Source organism: Syngnathus floridae, chromosome 21 (genome assembly GCF_059516105.1).
Source record: "Syngnathus floridae isolate MCC-2025c chromosome 21, RoL_Sflo_1.0, whole genome shotgun sequence".
In the NCBI taxonomy this organism is placed as follows: domain Eukaryota; kingdom Metazoa; phylum Chordata; class Actinopteri; order Syngnathiformes; family Syngnathidae; genus Syngnathus; species Syngnathus floridae.
Window position 1 is genome coordinate 3,920,322 of NC_142433.1, and position 14,937 is coordinate 3,935,258.

The 14,937-nt window shown below is 44.6% G+C and overlaps 1 long non-coding RNA gene across 12 annotated transcripts in view; it reads left to right on the forward strand.

The window, feature by feature from the left end:
- LOC148379999 (uncharacterized) overlaps positions 1-14,937 on the forward strand; it is a 49,008-nt gene that overhangs the window by 1,097 nt on the left and 32,974 nt on the right. For 9 of the 12 annotated variants that reach the window (XR_015855054.1, XR_015855059.1, XR_015855057.1 and 6 more), the window contains exons 2-3: positions 993-1,131; positions 2,326-2,386. This is a non-coding gene — a long non-coding RNA (uncharacterized LOC148379999). Of the gene's footprint in view, positions 1-992; positions 1,132-2,325; positions 2,387-7,446; positions 7,562-12,590; positions 13,831-14,685; positions 14,934-14,937 lie in introns of those variants that run through there. The other 3 variants (XR_015855064.1, XR_015855058.1, XR_015855063.1) reach the window with 3 other exon arrangements.

A 14,937-nucleotide genomic window follows, 5' to 3' on the forward strand; every position in this document is an offset into this window, starting at 1 on the left:
GTTTTATGCTAGCACATGACACATTCTTTTGTTTTCTTACCCGATAAAAATGCATCGATATAACCCAGCAAGCACGTAATAGTCTAACGGTGTTCATTTGACGTCGTTTGCATGCCAACATCGATAATGAACTCATTAGCATTTAAAGGCACATCACAACACTACCACGGGACCTTCTGGAGCGGGCAACCTTGACGACTTGGCAATTTTTAGAAGGAAAGCGGCCCCTGTGAGAGCACTTGTGCTGCTTTGAGTTATTCTCAGTAACTGGGACACTAGTTGAACTTTTTATTTATATGCAAACACACACACAGACACACACACACATGCATATGCAGCACTCATTAGAATGCGCTCATGTCACATTAGTTCCAGGTGCTTGTCACATTGACAATCCAATTAGAGCTACAAATTATTTTGCTCACTTTAGACTGACTGTGTCAAACATTTGATATTATTTGTTCAGTGCAAGATGTTCAACAACTCCTCTTCAGTTCCTCGCCGAGAACATTTGTGGAGTCACCTCACCTGACCTGACTTTGTGGAATTTTCCTATTAAGATGTGGCTGGGAAGGTTGCTAAGATGCAATAGCAGTCCTGGAACTTTCCTGACACACCTAATATTCATATTATAACATTTTTCGGAACGCTACTATATATACATCACGGTTGTCAGCCTGGAGAGCTTTCTTGGTTTCAAATCAGTGCCTACACAGTTCAGATGATTTGATAATGTCTTTTTTGCACACTGCTGCAGTTCCCGAGTGCATCAAGCGTGTTAGTCAGATTCCCGAAAGCAAAACCGCCCTATCGGAAAAGATTAAAGATTAATTACTCCCTACCTTTAAATCTCTGTAAAAGGGGTTAGAATTAGAATTTTGATACATTACATGATACAAATCACCGAATAATGATGTGTATTACTATACAGATGTATGAATGTTTGCATGTAACTGCATTGTACCTTTAATCCGCCCGTTTTTTTCTCGCAGGTGTCAGCTTACGCCCGACACGGATGGGGCGTGGCGGCCTTGAAAGCACTGATGCTTCCTCCTACAAATCCTGCAGCCGAGCAGATAATGAAGCAGCCCTAATGCTTCCTGTCTGGAGATGGGCGGCTGCACAAAAAAGGTAGCCAAGATGAAGAAAGACGGCGTTGTCGCCGCAATCTGCCCCGCGCGTGCCCTTCAAGTCAGGCGGGCTCAGCTGGCCGAAGCGTTGGCCAGCTGCTGGGCGTTGACGTGACGCCGCAGCCCCGAAGCGTCACCGGGGACATCATTAAGCTTCTCTCGGCAAAAAAAAAAATGGAAGGAGTAGGAAATTAGAATGGAACTCACTATGGTCTCATTTAAAACAAGAAGCTCCTCTTCTTCTTCGGTTACTCATCTGTGTGCAGGCTCATCTTCACAACTCATGCCAAACATTGCAAGCCCCCCACCCCCAATGCCCAATTTACTTCCCCCTGTCATCCTTTCCTCTCTCCCACCTGGACTCGCACAGACCTAATAGGAAACAAAAGCACTCAGACAGTGCCGAGTTCTGCCAAGGAAAAGCAATTAGTGGCAGGATTTGCTTGCTACTATGTATTTGAGAAACAAAAGCAGATTTGAGATAAAAGTAGCGCTCAGACGGGAGTCTCTAACTCAGGTCACATTGCAGTTATGTGTATAGAAATGTATGTGTGTAGGTAGACAATAAAAAAATATCCACAAATGTATATATTATTTATCCTCTGGAAAAAAAATCTTCCCGAGTTTAACATGTATATACATTACTTGTGTGTATTATACTGCCCCCTGGTGGCTAATGTACACATCTCCAATCACCGACTGTTACGTTCTTTAAAATTTTATAAATCACATAACTTTTTTTATCCGCCTCGAGACTCGACGACACGTGTTCAGTTTCCATATGCGAGCACGCGTTTAAAAGGAAAAGCTGCCTTTTAATTTAAGCAAACCAGAAGCCATTTTATTTCATCGCTAAAAGATCGTCTCGTGAATCCCGAGGTCTTCTGCGTCACCGAGCTCGACCTCGACGCCGGTGACACGTCCTCGGGCGAAATTGAATAAAAGCGGAGCGCACACGAATCCATTTTTTAAAAGGCTTTATAAAAGAAGAGAGACCAAACTTTGAACCATAACAGGCTCCGGTGCTTTCACTCTTTGAGAATTAGTAATCCCCTGCCACCGTGAAATAATCCCTCCAGTGCTTATAAGCATCATAAGAGATGACACCAGACACTTGATGCTTGAAGCCATGCCGTGACATCTTTTTATTTTTCTGGAGCCTCTCTACCTTTCGTAATGGACCTTTTCCTTGCAGAGGCACCAAGGGAGGAGCTAAGTGGCTACACACAAAGGAGCTGATTGGCTAACAACATCAGGTAAGACATCTTAATATTCGTCGTTTGTAGATGCTGGAACGAATTAATTCACGTTGCATTATTTCCAATGGGGAACAAGTACTTGCAAATGAGAACAACCTGCAAGTCGGATGAACAGATTGTTGTATCGTACTGCAAAGCGTGTCCTCAAACTCTGGCGCAGTCTGAGAGGTGTTTAAGATGCACATATCTAATATACGGCCGCTGTAACACAAAGAATTAAGGCGCCGACAACACAAGCAAGCGATTCAATATGTAGAGCAGGCTGGACTTACAGCACCTCTATTGATCTCGACGGCCGGCGGCTTGCATAATTCACACGGGGCCCATTTTCCGAGCCCTAAGGTCTTATCAGTGAATAAGGTTCTGAAAACAACGGTAAATAATCGAGTTCAGCGACAACGAAGCCGGCATATATTACTTTTTTTTTTTTGTGTGTGTCGAGAAAAGAATGGGTATTGCACTGAAATAGTTTTTTTGTTGTGTAATTTGTTAAAGTAAATTTTCCATTCTGATTCTTAACATTACAAGAGAATGCAAAACATGGTTGTGTTGACTTTGTGGCCTTTTATAAAGAACGGAAAATTCCCGCCTTTTACGGGGAGTGTAAAAGTGGCTATTGGTTTGGAACATTGGCTGACGGGCTGTTTAATTTCACTCCCATGGCGGCCAACAGCGGCGGGACGCAGCCTTTCAGCATCATTACACACACTGATGGAAGTGGATGGAATAAATCCATCCCACGCCGAGCCCTTCCCTCTTTCGCCCGCCGCTGAATTATAACTCGCACCTTTCCCCTCGTCCCCCCCCCCTTTTTTTTTTTTTTACCTGCTTCACTGAATCCCGGGAAAACGCCCACCCGTCGAGTGGAACTGACTCTCGATGCCGCCCACAGTTTTCGCCCTCGACGTTCTCATTTGCAACTTCTCCATCAGGCGACAAAAAAGCGCTTGGCAAAGATGAAAGTTTCTCTTTGCGCTTGGCAACGAGAGGCTTCTCGGAGTTAGTACGCCGCGCTTTCTTTTTAATGACTGCAAAAATCGCTGGATTGGAACTCAGTCGAGCAGAGACCTTCAACAAGCCTAATTTAGTTCAGCGCTAAATTGGACACCTGATTGTTTGAAATTCGCTTGTAAGATTCTTGCGATAGTTCTTCAACTGCGACTTTAGAAGTTGGCGTCCTTGGCTCACTTCTCTCAAAAATGCTTCCTGTAGAGCAGAAGTTGAGTTTTCGCCGATTAATCGGTTCCAAAAAGTCATTCCTTGACCAAATTCGATTTAAAAAATTTCCATTAAAATATATGTATTGGTTTTTTTCTATGAATGTGTGCAGCATTGCATCTTCAGCTTTTGCACATATTGAATTTTTCCACAACATATCATTTAATAGCTTCATGTCTCGTGGTTGTCGGGTTACGTGTAAATCTCCGCGCCGGAGTCCGAGCTGGCCTGCGCCCCGGAGACAAGCCGCAATAATGGAGTATTGATGTCGCGGGGTGAGAAGAGGGCGGTAATTAGATTTGGTTCCTGCTCTCGCTGCACCGCTCTGATACGCAACATTTCTAATGAGAGTCTCGCTAGCTAATAATTACCTTTTGTACCGCGTGTGAAATGAAGGCGTCCTCGCCACGACAAACTGCAACAAGCTGACCTCGGAGAGGCTCGGCGTTTCGACGCCGATATGTAATTAGGTGTCATCACACCAAGCCATGCGTTAAATCGCTCTGATGATGCAAAACGACTCCACCTTTGAGTTATTTTCCTTGTTACAAAGATATTCAGGGTCAAATTAATTGTTGTTTGAAAAAAAAAATGTCCGACATTTTACCTGTATGGAGTCGCCGAGCGTTGAAAGTGTTTTATGAATGGCACACGCAGTTTGTTGCTCTGATTCACTTTTCCCTGCTGTCACCGGTCAGCTGATGAATGGTTGTAATAGTGAACAGCATTCCGCAACCTAGCCATGCTCCCTCGGCCCCTCCCACCTGTGTTCATCCATCGTTTGGACACGCTTCGCCCGACCTTCTTCACGATCGAGGATTCCCCCTCGTAATAGTTCCAAATATTTTTTTTTTTGCACAGCTGTCTGGTCACTTCATTAGGTACACCCACAATAATTTTGTGATGCAGTTCTGATCCCAGTCTGGATTCAGTGAAGCAGCAAAAGAACTTTTCGCGCTTTAGCTCCCGCGGCGTGAGCGTCATCACACCCACACACACACATGATTCGTGTTCTGTATTCCTTCACATGACTTTTGGAGATAAGCACTTTTTTCTCTCCACGCCTGATTGGGCTCAGTCACAGTGCTGCATGTTAATGGCGGCTTATAGACATCCAATATAGATGGAAAGTCACGTGGGATTTTTTTTTTTGTTTTCAGCCTTTTTTTTTTGTTCTTCAAAGTAGGCTTCTGAAATATTTTTGGATTTTGTAAACGTGAAGGAAACATTGAAACATTCCGAGTGACATCCGTGCCTTTCCTCCTCGGCGGCGGCGTAATAAAGCAGCTCTGCGCTTCATTGCCTCGTAAATCCTAATATCATTCCTAAATGAAGCGCCGCCTCGGTTGCCGCTCGCTTACTTAGCCGCCGCTGCTCAGGCCGTGGACGCATTTATCTGCCCGTGCCCCGGAGACGATACCACGTTGCCATTGGGACGTGTTTCAAACCAGGGCTGCTAAATGTAGCGAGTGGGACACGGCCTGCCTTGGGCTGTGATTTGACACCCTGTTTGATCACTCTTAATACCATTGATCTTTGCACCGTGAACACAAGTGATCATTGATTTTTTGCGCACGCCGAATTTGAACCGTTGTCACCTCGGGCTAACACGACCTCGGTACTGAAGGTTAGAGATAGTTTGTTCCTTGGCATTTACATGAAAGCTCTTTACTACGTTTTTTTTTTTTGAGTCGGTGGATGTTTTGCAACTAATTGGTGGTAGGCAATAAAATGCAATGAAACCTCTGGAATGTTTTGTATCATTGTGATGGCGTGTTTTGGCCTTGCTCTACGGCTTTGAGTCACCGCGACGTGTCGGAAACATTAAGGGGGGGGGGGGGAGGCGCCGGCACTAACACGCTAGATTTGCAGCGTAAATGTGCCGTGGCAAATCCTCCAAAGTTGACATCAAGGTCCCACGCGTCAGCGAAGAATGGACTTAGTGGGGATGGACTGCAGAGTGAAGGCGCAGCAGATTTTTTGTGATGATAGTGCCTTTGAAAATTCATAATCTTGATGGATGAAGTCAGCCTGATGGTGTCTTTGGGTTGTGCTTGAAACATCCTTGAGGAGGATAAAGCTTTGACTTTATTGATTTAAAAAAAATTTCTTTATATATTTATCCATGTTCGTTTTGGCCTTCTTTAGACTGTAATATTTTTTACAGTCTGTTTATTATACTGGCGAAACAAATTTGAGCGTTTAGAAATTGTGTTCCACTCCAGGCCTATAGGTGGCAGTAATTCAAATGATGCAATGTGACAACCTCCCCAAACATTAAACTTTGACTAATGGCTACGCCAATAAATAAAAAACTTTGTAGCACCACAATGTGCAATTTAATCGGTCACGCTTCGCAGGGTTATGTGGCAACCGGTTATGTTTTTTTTTTTTTTTTTTTTTTTTAAATAATCTTGCAATGTGCGTGACGGAAACACAAACCATTTCCTCTTTCATTATTCATTCCATTTGTGCGTTCTATGCTCGGCTAGGTCGAAAATACCTCCTGTAAAAAGGCTCAAATTCAAAGCCAGCAAAGCTAGACAATTTACACAAAACTATTGCAAATCAATATTTTCCCCTCCATTTTTATTTTTCATGCATTTATTTACTGCCTACGTTTCTTTGCAGACAGCACATCGGCGTATGGTGGAGGACACGTGGCATGGCGCTCAGCCGCAGCAGTAATTGCTTTCGGGCACAATACATGCGGGCTTTGCGCTGGGCTTTTGAAATAACAAACAAAGTCTGCGCTACACTTGCCACCCACGGGCAGCAAACGCTGGTGATTCACTGCCGCTGCACCGTTCCTGCAATATTTAGCAAAGGAGACAATCTCACCGAGGGCCATATTTGTGCTTTGAGGTTCCCATTTTTTTAATAACATAAAACATTTCTTTGTGCAGAGTCCAATAGATGGGCCTTGCAGGGAAAAGGGATTATTTGTAATGTAAACAAGACTGCTGTGTTGTCTTGTGTCAAATGTGGGATGCGACAGTGTGTGAACTAGCTTGTGGACCAGGGGTGCTCAATCGGCGGCCCGTGGGCTCCATCCGACCACCTATTGGTGATCCCAAGAATTGTCCTCAGCCACAAACATTGTTGTTGCTAGCTAAAATATGCTTATTTCTACATTGGTGGCAGTAGCCCCCCGAGGCCCCCTTCTAGATCTGCCACTGCATAAAATTTACTGCGACTACTTGAATGCGCACGAGATTTTATGCAGCCACAGTCTGCCGGCTAATCCCTGCCAGATGCTCGAAATGACAGCGGGACATCTTATTTGCCTCCACCTGCTTCGTCCACTCTTCTCAAATCGTTATTTTCCAATAACCTGTAAATATGTAACCTCATTAAACGTGTGCGATTACCCGATGGAGATAGACGGGGAAAAAAAAATCTGCAAATTACACAGGCAAGAGCAAATTAGTTATCTGCTAAGATGTTATTAGCTCGAAAATGTATTCGCTGTGCGGAAAGTAGAGTTCATCATAGATGACTCAGTTCTTTCGAAAGTTTTTAACACAGACGTGAAAGTAACCAGGAAGGAGATTCTCTTCATTGTCTAGCAAGGCTCCATCGATTGTGATTCAACCAAGTAACCTCCAAGAAGTGACTCATTCACTTCCTCAACCTTGACAGTCTCGAACGGTGTTTTTTCTTTTGGTATTCTTATAGACAGGCACAGTCAGAAAGGGGAGTTTGCGCCGTTGTGGGAGTGAACACAGACAACTTTGCTTCCTCTATGATGGTGCCTAATGCGGTGTCCTCAAAGCGTACGTTCAACGAGACAAACACTTCATGCCCCCCCCTCCCTCCATCCCCCCTTCTGTTCACAGTTTCCTTCCATTTCACCTCTCAGCACCTTCCTCCCACACCGAGCAGGCTGCATCTGTCTGCGGCGCTTTTCTCCAGTACATCGCTCGACAATTGGACTTGTGACAGGCCGCACTTTGTGCCAGTCTTATATGTGTGTTCAAGTGTTCTCACAAGTCAGCAGGAGCTTTTAAAAGGAGCTCCTTAAAGCTTTCTGTCAATGTGAGTGAAATTTCTTCAGCTCCCGTCGGAGCTTCAACGTGATCACATTGGGTTTTTTTTTTTTTTCAGATTCCGGACCGGCAAACTAGACAGGCAGGTCAAGTAGTACGTTTTCGATGCTTTGAGCTTCCAGGAATGTTGCGTTTGAAGAGATAGCAGCAGCAATGTGTGGAGCGAAGCTAAAAAAAAATGGCTGCTGCAGTTTTTGGAATACTATTTAGGCTGTCGTCGTAAAAATGGCGGCCTCACTGGTGTTTATTTGCGCGACGAGTCTCGATGGTGCGAGAGATACTGTAAATAGTGGCGCTAATGCACTTTTCTTGTCGGCACAAAAACAAGCTGAAGCGACGACAGGCAGGGTGATGTGTTTAACGAGGGAGGGAGGGGGGAGGGCGCGGAGAAACATCACCTCTGCACAGATGCCTGATCTCTGTCGCTCTCTTTCTGTTTTTCTCGCTTCTTCCTCTTCCCACCTTCCGTCTGTCACTCGCTCACCTTTCTCTCCATCCTCATCGCCATAACGACGAAGCCATAGAGAAAAACGGCGGCCGAAATGTGCAAAATGACGACCGACTCGTTTTGCTGTCTCCTTAAATGTCAATAATTTACATTTTAAATCATGTTCTTCCATTGTCGGAGTCTCATGTGACTTTTTGACCGCGTTTCGCACAGCCGTGAAAAATGTTGTGACTCGCGTCACGGTGATGCAACCCCGGCGTAACAGCTGCCAAAGTTTCGCAGACGGAATAACAAACACGGAGTCGCAAAGTCCGAAAAGTAAAGACAAAAGAAAGTGGCGCCAAAGCACTTTTCTAATACGAAGGGGTCACGGCAGCTAGTCCGATGAGTCAAAGAATGGAGAAGTGCGATGTGAGCATCTCTGCTGCCTTTTTTTTTTTTTTTTGGCCTAACACTCTCCTTGATGCTCAATTTACCCACCAAGCCTTCCGTCGGGAGGAATCCATGCAGTGACCAAAATGCTGTGACAGCTCAATCGGCCGGAAGGCAGTGCACATTGTAGAACACAAAATAGAGGCCTGCAGCTTTCAAGCTGCATTTACTCGACGTGATTCAAGTGACACAATTGCCATTTTGGTTGGAATATGGGTCGCGGTCGAACGAGGAATAATAATCAGGCCTCTTCCAAATATGGAGGAAAATATATATTGATTAATCCAAGTGGAATTTTTGCCCCGGTTTGAGAAGCCCGTTTTATTTTTTATCTGGCATCAGCATGGGGATTTGTGATGAACAAAGCGAACGAACGTTGGATGAAGAGCAAAAAAAATGGCATGCAGAGCCACTGCCCACGGGGAGCGAGCGTTTCCTTTGATGGGACTCGCGTTTTAAGCCCCACGGCCAACACGAGCTTTAACATCTGCTCCTGTCGCACTCGGGGATGAGGTGCACACCGCTGCGCCGTGGTAATCTGCTGCCCACCGCACACACAAACATGGCCGCAAAAAAAAAAATGGCACCAATCGGTGACAGAGACTCTCCACACTTCGCTTTTTCGCCGAATGCAGTTTTAAATGATTATCCATGAGGTGGATATTTTTAATACCCCGTGTTATCTTTCTGGAGAAACAATTCCAACTGTTCAATATAAACAACAGCAAAAAACGATTTGGAGACACAGCAATTTTCCGCCTTTACAGGGAGTGGAAGAGCTGTAAATAACAGACACAAAGGTGTGAAGTTTAATGCTCACTTCCGCCTTGAAAGCATTTTACACTTCACACCGGGGACCAACATCATCGAAATATCCGATTTTTCTATTGTTAGAAAAGAACACGAATAAATACAGCTGCAAGGCGAGGTTTTTATCTGAAAATTGAAAATGCAAAATAGTGTCTCGTTTGTCCCGAATCAGTCTGGCAAATAGCAAGGCGACGAACGAACGAACGAACGTCGGGAACCATTTGTGATTGGGAGAAAAACAACGCGAGCACCCGAAGAGAGTGCCATCGCAGCAAGTTAGCATCCAAGCAGACAAGTGTGAATTGATGTGTCACCTCTGCGGTGTTAAAGGAGACATAAACCTGGATCCGTCCGTCTCTGTGCCACCGAGCGTGATTCACATCCTAATGGGAGAACTGCCTGACTTTGCCTTTTTTCCTCAAATGACATGAAAAGCGATACGCTTCCTTGAAGATGTTTTTTTAGGATGGAAAGTGAGCACGTTTTAGTTTCGTCAAAAGCTTCCTAGGGAAAAATAAAGACAAAATAATGGAGCTGGGATTTTTTTTTTTTAAAGACAGCCACCCACACTGTGGTGACGAAACGTATTTTTGGGGACACATTCGAAGTTATCCCGGGCTTATTATATGCGACAAAATTCATCAGTTAAGGTGAGCTCAGGTAAAGGAGGTTTCCATGGTAACAGCTGTGCTTCAAGCACGGTTGTTTCTGTATCTGACTCACCTTTGGTTGCCACACACCAGCAAAAAAAAGATTTCCAAGAAGGTGACAACCGCTGAAAGGTGATTTATAAAACAACGGCAGATTCACGCATCTGTAAATTTAATCTAGGCAAGTTCTGGATAGTTTTGGAGAAGAAAAAAAAACGTTTTGCATCGGCGAGTGTGCGCAGATGGCACTCCAGCCAATTAGAGAAGGAAAGCGGAAAGGGAGCCATTAGCGGACAATTAGATGTGATTGCATCAACATTGTTTCTTTGGTGGGCTCCAGCACTGTGTGAAAAGTCCAAATGTTGTGCGCCATGCTTTCTTATTTTTATTCGGCTGCAGCAAAAGAGAACTGGAACAAAAAGGTTAGTTCATTTGGGGTCCTCTTAAAATATTTAGAATTGGTTATATGACTTAATCATAATAGATTGATGATACCATTACAGTTTCATTTTTTGGGGGAAGTTAGAATTAAAAAATAAAAATAAAATTAAAAATAAATAAATAAATAAATAAAACCCCAATAACCAAAAATATTGCTCATTCCGCATTTGATGAAAGACTAAAAACTTCTCTTTACACCAGCTTGAATCGATTGTGTTCTTCTGAGGGATGGGCGCAGCATGATAAAATGCAGGAATATTTTGAAATACAAAAACTGTTATTGGAAAAAAAGATAAATGTACCCAGAGGTGTAATTTAAAACGGGCTATCGATTTTACCGAGGTATTATTTACCTTTTATCATTTGCAGCAATTTGTCACTTGTATTCAGAGATGTAACCGTACACGTGGCGTGCCCTTATGCACGGATGCGGCTCATCTTCTGTCAGAGTATGAGTTGAACGCGGCGGGGAGCTTCAGCATCAGGGTAAATTTAGGATTCTCACCAAAGGAGCTGCCTGGCTTTCTTTCCTTCCATCTCCACCCTCCCGCTATTTATGTCTCTCCTCTTCTCCCTTTCCTGCGCCCTATATCGCCATCACTCCAAGTCTGTCTTCAGTGTGGGTTGCTTCTCAGCGGGGCGCGCTTCAAGTGTTGATTGCGACCATGTCGGGAAATAGCGGGAGATTGGAGGTCGCCCATTGACGCGAGCTCACACTCGGGCTAGGCTTGCAAGGACAACAATGACGGCGGCGCAGAGGGGGCGAAACAAAAATGAGCAGCAAGAGTCGGGAAAACAAATGGAAGGAGCTCAATTATTCATCCTTAAGCCAGCTCGGAGGAAGCAGGTTCTGGCCCATGTTTACCATCCTGGACCTTTATCAGCATTTAAAAAAAAAAAAGAAATGATTTGAAAGTGTAGAAAAACCTTACATGACCACGTTCATAAGCTCCAAGGGGGGGGGGAGGAGGACCTGACTCAAGAGTCGTTTTGACACACAAGGAACATTAAGCCAAAGGCGGGAACATGAGGTTTGGTTAAATGTCAAGTGACTAAGCAGCCTTTGTGCCGCGTTTATTAAAAACGGGAACAACTAGAAAAAAAAAGGGGGTAACAAATCCTCGACTCATGAAGCTTGTTGAACGCACTGCCAATATCACGCCTCCCTCTTGTAGCGAAAGATTAGCTGGTGCGAGCATAAAGGTCAGAATGGTGGAGTCCGTCTTGGCCATGTCAGCCGTGGGATTGGATTGGCCGGCCTTCAAAGGGAAAGATTATCATGGCGCCGAAAGCAAAAAAAAAAAAAAAGTTACCCCGAGCTGACGTCCCAGTTCCCGGCCAAATGACAAATTACAGCTGTGTGTGTGTTTTGCGCCGCATCAAGACTCCTCCGAGCTCTCTCTCTCCATTATCCGGACGAGTGCTTCCATTCTGCCCTGATTCCGCTTCACACGGCATCGCTACCTCCTCGCCCCTCCGCTAAAGACGTCAAAACATATATGTACACGCCAAGCGGGCGGAAGAAGCCATGCATAGGAGACAAAGATGGACGGGGTGGGCGGATGGTGGAAACCCAACCCGGTGGTTTTTATCCCCATTTCTCTCCCCTCTGTCAACCACGTAGCTTGACCTTTACCCTTTCCAATACAAAAGTTCTTTAGAGATGAAAATCTTCTAATAGATGGAGCGTCATGATGATTTAATCCAAGCGAGATTTTCTGCTGCCTTCTCCTTCCATCTTATTTTATATGCCGGTGCTTTTCCTTGTGTCAAAATGTCTCCAAGGTAATGAGCCAACCCGGTCATTAACCTTTCAACCACGTTGCTCGCCTCATATTTATTGACTCCCAAGGTCACCGTCTGCAAGCTCAATCCCACCTCGCGTTTTATGACTCAGACTCCCCCCCCCTGAAGATGTGCCGAATATGTAGACGTAAATTAGAAGTAGCCTGGAAGAAAAGCAACTTGGTGGTGGTTGAGTCCAGATCACGAAAGCTGCTGCATCTTAGAAAAATGAAGAACGTTCTTTTTAGATGTTGATAAATGTGAAGCCTTAAGTGGTTTTACATTATGCTGTTTTTCCTCGTCTTGTCTCATTGGGACAAGAGAGAGAAAGCAAGTAAATATTGATGCTCGTTCTGCTCCCCCTCCAGGCTTGATCCATCTGGATCCATCGTAGCCTCTGGAGAGCAAACAAGCTGGAACATCCCCCCCCTCTCCTCCTCCTCCTCATCCCTCGCTGTTTTTTCTTCCCGAGCTTTGTCGCTCCAAGTTTTTCGCGACATGCCATCCATCCGGCCGACCTCTTGGAGACGCTCGAGTGTGTTTATCTTTGCTTTCCCAGTCACAACAACTAAAATATAGATGAACATCCATGAAGCAGAATAGCCGAGATCTTTGAGTGCATGTGGATGAGTGGACCGTATTTCCATGATCGGGGGGGGGATATCGTGATGGGGGTGATTTAACAAATGTTATCGTAAGTGGAGAGTCATGCATCATTTATTTGTAGCCTAGCTTAGCATCAAAGAGTCCATCTCATTTCTGCTCAGCATGTCAAATGCTTTTTTAGAATCTAAGCCATGCTTCAGAAAGTTTTTTTTTTTTCTTTCCTATCCGGAGCTTCTTGCTCTCCTTCCTCCGTGGCTTTTATTAAACAGAACCCGTTTTTCTTGTCACAGTCCTCCCTCGCTCCATCACTTTTTAATAACCCTCCTATCTTTAATGAGTTCTGTTATGTACACAGGGGGCATCGGCTAGGGGCCAATTTGTGATTTCACATCAGATCAGATCAGAGAAAGCTTTGGACCAGTAAAAAAAAAAAAAAGAAGAAAAGAGGGAGAGAGAAAAAAAACATACATGCACAAAACATCCAGCGTATCGTCTTCTCATCTCGACAGATCGGGGAATAGCAATGTTCCCAGAGATTCCATTTTGGAGTGTTGGGGGGGGCTCTTGTGGTCCATCTAGGGTCAGTTAATGATATACTTCTGGATGGGCTTAATGAAGCTCCCCTGTCCTGTCTCAACGCCATAGTAATTTTAGTAATTGGATGCAAACTGGGTAAGAAAAAAAAACGATTCAGCCTTTTTTCAGACTTTGGAGTTTTCGCTATCTAGTCCAGGTTACGAGCTAGTTCATTATTTTTCATCATAATTATATGCAGGATGTCCAGGCATGAAAAACTGAAAGTTGTATCGGCAATATTCTGCTTTCGTTTGTATATTGATCAAAATGTCTCGAGCTGCTGTTTGGCATCTTGTGTAGGGCAAGGCAAGGACAGGTTTGTTGTCAAGAGCTCGAACCCACGGCGGATGATTAAAGGGTACCACCGATCCATCATGTGCTGCTTCAGAAGGTCCGGGAAGGGTGTGTGTGTGAATTTGGGTTCAAAGCTTGTCACAACCGATTATGCCGTTATTAATAGTCATGGGGATTTCCCAAGCCTGGATTGGAGAGATGCAAAATCCAAAGGCTTTTAAAAAAAAAAAAAAAAAAAATCCATCCATCCATTTTGGACCACTTTGAATGGTCTTTTTTTTTTTATCCACGTCTAACTGTTAAGTAAATTTTATCGCTGTGTTCTGATGCTTGTGCAATCACAATAAATCCCATTCCATTCCCATTAAGGTTAACTTTACGAGCCATTGTGGCCAGATTTTCAAACGATGCTGGAAACCGACATCATCACGCTCGTAGTTGACGAGATTTCCTGCCGCTCGTGTGCTGGAGTCTGTCCCAGCTAATTTCACCTCACAATTGCTCGCTAGCCAATCACAGTGCAGGACCAACTCCAGCTTTTCTTTTATTCCCTACGTCCTTCCACCACTGTTCCTCTTCATCTTTCTTTTTTGGAACATGCTACCCAATCTTTTCGTGAGTCCAAAACAAATTTTGGGCAACATCCCATCACTGGCATGAGTTGAGAGCCGCCTCTGCCAGGTTGTTAGCCCATCTTACTTCTCTTTTCTGCATTTGGGTCACGCCTTGCTTGTGTTGACAGGCTTCTTTCGGGGCGGATAAAAAAAAGACAACCCGATGATATGTCGAGCGGAATCGCCGGCTGACCGTCGACTTAACCGCCGTGTTTTATATTATTAGCATCCTCTCGTGATGCCTGATTAAAATGATGCAATGCAGTGAAAGGACCACAAACACTCCAAACATCCGACTAGATATATTATATATCGTTTCACATCAGGGTGTCTTTGTCAGTGTGTGACATTAGTGTGTGTGCTCTAACGACAGATGAGTGACCCTCTCGGAAAAGGTCAGCGGCACTCGAGGGCTGATTTGGAGAAGCGTCCTCCACTCAGCAACTAATTAAATGTCAACGATTCAGATTGGACACCGAGTCATGCTGGGAAAGGGCCGAAAGGAGAGTTTAGGAGAGCGACAGCGAGATAGAACCAGGGAGTCAACCTTGCTGTAAATGCCAGGTGTTGTCGAAGATTTGATTCGGGCCGCCCGGAATATCTCTAAAGGTGAACTTTTGGGAAA